Source organism: Ambystoma mexicanum, chromosome 13, assembly GCF_040938575.1.
Source record: "Ambystoma mexicanum isolate Mex_15411 chromosome 13, UKY_AmexF1_1, whole genome shotgun sequence".
Taxonomy (NCBI): domain Eukaryota; kingdom Metazoa; phylum Chordata; class Amphibia; order Caudata; family Ambystomatidae; genus Ambystoma; species Ambystoma mexicanum.
The window spans coordinates 63,040,086-63,044,353 of record NC_090938.1 but is presented as its reverse complement, the minus strand read 5'-3'; positions in this window follow the sequence as shown (position 1 = coordinate 63,044,353).

Sequence of the window (4,268 nt, the reverse complement as noted above, 5' to 3'; positions counted from 1 at the left end):
AGCAAAAAGCCACTGGGTTGGATCCCGCAATCCATGTAACCCATTATACCATTCAAGGGGAGCGGGGGACAACAACCCAATCCCCGCTCCCCTTGTGCGGTATAATGGAGACACTTTTACTGGGTCACACCAAAGGCTTTTTGTCACAATTCTTGATGAAAACATCCTTTTTGGCTGCGTCCTTTTCACTGGACACTGGAAATACAACCCACCCTGTAAAGGAATGCTGAGAACAGACAGTTTCAAAGAAGGAAAAGGAATGTACTCTGGATACTGACAGGAGGATAGTCGGTATGGTTAATTACCACAACAGTTTAAAGATACTTGGCTTCGGCACAAAGGGAGCAATGGGTCTTAGTACCTCTCTAAGGGCATTCTGGGAAAGACAAGGGGAAAGAACACAACCTTGTGCCGTAGGTATTCTTGATGCGCGATGGGATTGAGTCAGCTTCAGGGTGCTTTGCAGGCTTCTGTGACAGAGTTAAAGATGGGTGTCAGCTGCGGGAATCAGGCCACAAGATGGCCCGGCGAGCGAATCTGGACAAATGGCTGCAGGTTTACATGGCAACTCGGGTTCAGGAATCGTTGTTTCAGTGCTGGTCGGCAGTTCTGACGAACTGGTCGAGATGTCTCGATTGCCTTTAAGCAACTGCAGTTTGTCAACGGCCAGCATTGCAGCTCAAGAAACTCGATTGGCTCAAAAATATCCTTTAATGTGGACGTCCGCAAACGCTTGTCAAGGCACTCCTCCCAGCTTCTTCAACGGGCTTGTGTCTTCCTTTAAAGTGGACGGCCCAAGCTGAGGAGTGTGTTGCAGGCAGCTGCCCTTCTGCCTTTAGGGTTCTGAGACCTTCTGGCACTTCCTATCCAGGAAGCTTGCTGCAGAGCCTAGCAGGGCACGCTGTGTGCTGGCTGGGTACCGGTTCTGGAGCAGCTAGAGGGTCTTCTGAATCCAGGATCTCCCTCTGTTCCCTGTGAGATGTTTAGGGGAGGGATCTTAGTACCCTCTTTGGAGGTCCTGCCCTTCCTTTGCTAGGGGAAGATGTAAGGCAGACTGTACCTTCATACAGAGTTCAATGATGAGTTCTTCTTGCTAATCCTTGTGAAGTCTTCAGATGATCTGCCAAAAGAGGGGCTCAGTCCTCTTTTAAAGCCAAGTGGGTCACAGAGATTGATGTAGACTAAGCCTACCTTAATGAACCAATCCTGGAGTCTCTACAACAATCTCCCGTATGCACAAAGTCACAACCAGAGTGCTTTGCAACAGGAAAGGTAAAGTGGTGAAAATGTGTGATACTAAGTCCCACCCATCTTCTTGTCTGTTGTTGATCAAAGAGTCTCTCTGGTTAATGGATCTCTCTGTGGTTCCTGATTAAAGTGGCATGTCTCCCTTGAAGCTGTGGTGAGATCAGACTCTCTGGCTCCTGCAAACCACATTCTTGTACCTTATGAATGGGGTCCCCCTACCGGGGAGGCTTACTTTAAACACCCAGTCCCAGACATGACAGATCACTGTCAATGATACTGAGGGTGGGAGCTGGCTTCAAGTTGACACAGTTGCATATGAAAGGTTGTTGGGGTTTCCTGTCTCCTTTGTTAGCCTCTGCAGCTAGGCCCTATGCGGGCCTTTGAAGTACACTTCATTAGTATGTTAATCACTGCCACCCAATGCAGGGCCCAACAAAAGAGCAAGAAGGCTCCATGGAGCCTTTTTTAGTTAATCAGGCTGGCCATGGCAGGGGGAAGGACATAGTCTACTCCTGGCTGTCACATCACAACTAAACATGACAGGGCGGACTGACTGTGCCTGTAGGCTCTGTCTACCCAGAGTACAGAGATCTATGCGTGTGTCATGGTGTGAGCATAGGACAATGTGTGTGGATTAGCCCCACACATTTTCCTGAGGTTGGTCTACAACCATTTAATTAAACATTTCAAAAAAAGCCCAGGCGAGCGCACACCCACTGTGCGGATGGTCGAATTCCTCACCAATGTGTCTTGCTGCTAGCATGCCACACTCTAATGTCTTGTCTGCATGCAGTGCTTGGTGAACTGTACCGTATTGTCCCGTCCCCCAGATGCAACGCTCAGTGATATCTGCTGCGCATGCTGTGCCCGGTGACGCGCGCCCTATTGCCTTGTTGTCTGTATGCATTGCTCAGTGAAATATATCCCATTGTTTCGCCTTGTAGGCGTTCGATTGTCTTGCCTTCTGCACGCGCACTTGTTAAAATGTGTAGGCAGTGCTCAGTAAAACATCTCTGCACTGCAGTTGTCGCTGAAGCACCATATAATGAACGGTTCTGTCTACCCTAACATATTGCACGCACCTAAACCTATCCTCCCTGTTTCGCTTCAGATGGCTGCCAGCACCTTGGCATCCGGTGCCGCTGTGACGACGCTGCATGGTGTCGTCGGCAGCCAATTTCACAATCAGAGATGCCATTCCTAGAAGCTAACATTTTTTTCCATGGGTACGCAGTCTATTTAAAGATGTCATTCAGCCGCCATTTTGCTTCAGTCTGGGAGACTCTTGTTATGTTTCACTACTGGCTGTTGGGGGCTGCTGGGCGATACCATGTCTCCCAACAGGGGAGACACGTAACACTGGCTGGCACAGTTCATCACGGAATCATTAAAGACAGTAGAAGCCACATGGGAAACAACATTTGCAATATCGCCTTTATTTTTCGCAATCAATGTCCACAATACTATGAAAAGTGTACTTTTAAATAGACCTTTGTCAGAGGCTCGTGAAAATTAGAGTGCTGCGGCTTGAGCCAGCTGGGCTAAACTGCGCGGGGCGATGGAATGATGCCCCAGCTGTTTAGTTGCCACATGGTCTCAAACATCTGTTCACACATCCTTGCAAGACCACCAAGTATTTGGTGGGACTTCCTGTTAACCTGAAATGAACACAATCACAAGCTAGCGTTCTGGCAGGAGGTAAGAAAGAGGGAGAGAGTGTGGGATGGAAGAGAGGAGGAGGGAGAACAAATATACAGTGAAAAAACTATTTTTTTTAAAAGCAGTTGATGTTACCACCCATAAATAGGGTTGCCAACTTCGTGAGATCCTTTTGCGGGACACAAGGCAGTGATGACGTCACAGCATCATTCCCCGGACAGAATCAATGCATTGCACCCGCAGCTGGTGCAATGCAATGCAATAGGACTCTTAATCACAGACTAGCTGCCAGTTGCCAGCCACTGTTATTCCCATTCGCGGGAAATGTATGTATTTGAGCCCCTCCCGGCTCCTATTATAGGAGCGGGTAGGGGGGTCATATACATACATTTCCCGGGAATCGGAATAACAGTGGCTGGCAAGTTGCAGCTAATCTGTGAGACAGTGCCCTGCTGCAGCGGCCGCCCCCAGCCCCCAGCATGCCTAATTGTGCTCAAACAGAGCAAATCGGCACAACCCACGTCCCGCAGAGCCACTCGGCAAACTGCGCGACAGTCGCCAATTACAGGACAATCCCGCAAATTACGGGACAGTTGGCAACCCAACCCATAAAAATGTAGTCTTCAGACGCTAGGAAAGCCAACGTCAAGCTACAAACATTCAGTACAATTGAAGTCGTTGCAAAGGGCCTCGAACTACTCATGCTGCACCTTTCCTACATAACACTAATTTTAATATGACATGGATGTGGGCCACCTAATATTCAAAGCAACAGTAACTTAAAACCCAGGTTTTGCAACACCTGAGGTTAACACCTTCTTCTGTAAGGGCTTCCTGCCCCATTGAGTCTCCCAGGTTTGCTACCTCAGTCCCGGGGTGTAGGATTTCCTGCACCCTCCTATGTCGACACAGCCTTTTTTGTGTTTTCATGGGTTACCCTGAACTTTCTTATCAGTATTCCCAGGCTTGGAAGGCTTCACAACCCTTCCTTTGGCTTCTCGTGGCTGGAGGCCACCTCTGCTGTCCCACGTTCTTGGGGTGCTGGTGTCCAGGCATTAGAGAGAGAGCCCCGGAGGAGAGTCTCCTCCTCTCCTTAGATGCTGAGTTTCTCAGGCCTGTCAATTCCTCCCTTTATGGTTCTTGGTCCCCCTTCACCTCTCTGATCTTCACATAAGCTTGTTGCTTTGTGCAGAGGTCCAAGTAACCCTTCTGGACCATCCATGAGCTATCTGTCTCCCAGAATACTTTGCTCAACCTACTGCTAACAGCCTTGGACCCTGTCCTTATACTCTCCAACCTCCTCCTGACTTTCTCCAATCACCTCCTTTGTTCGTAATTATCCTGCTAACTCACTCCAGCCA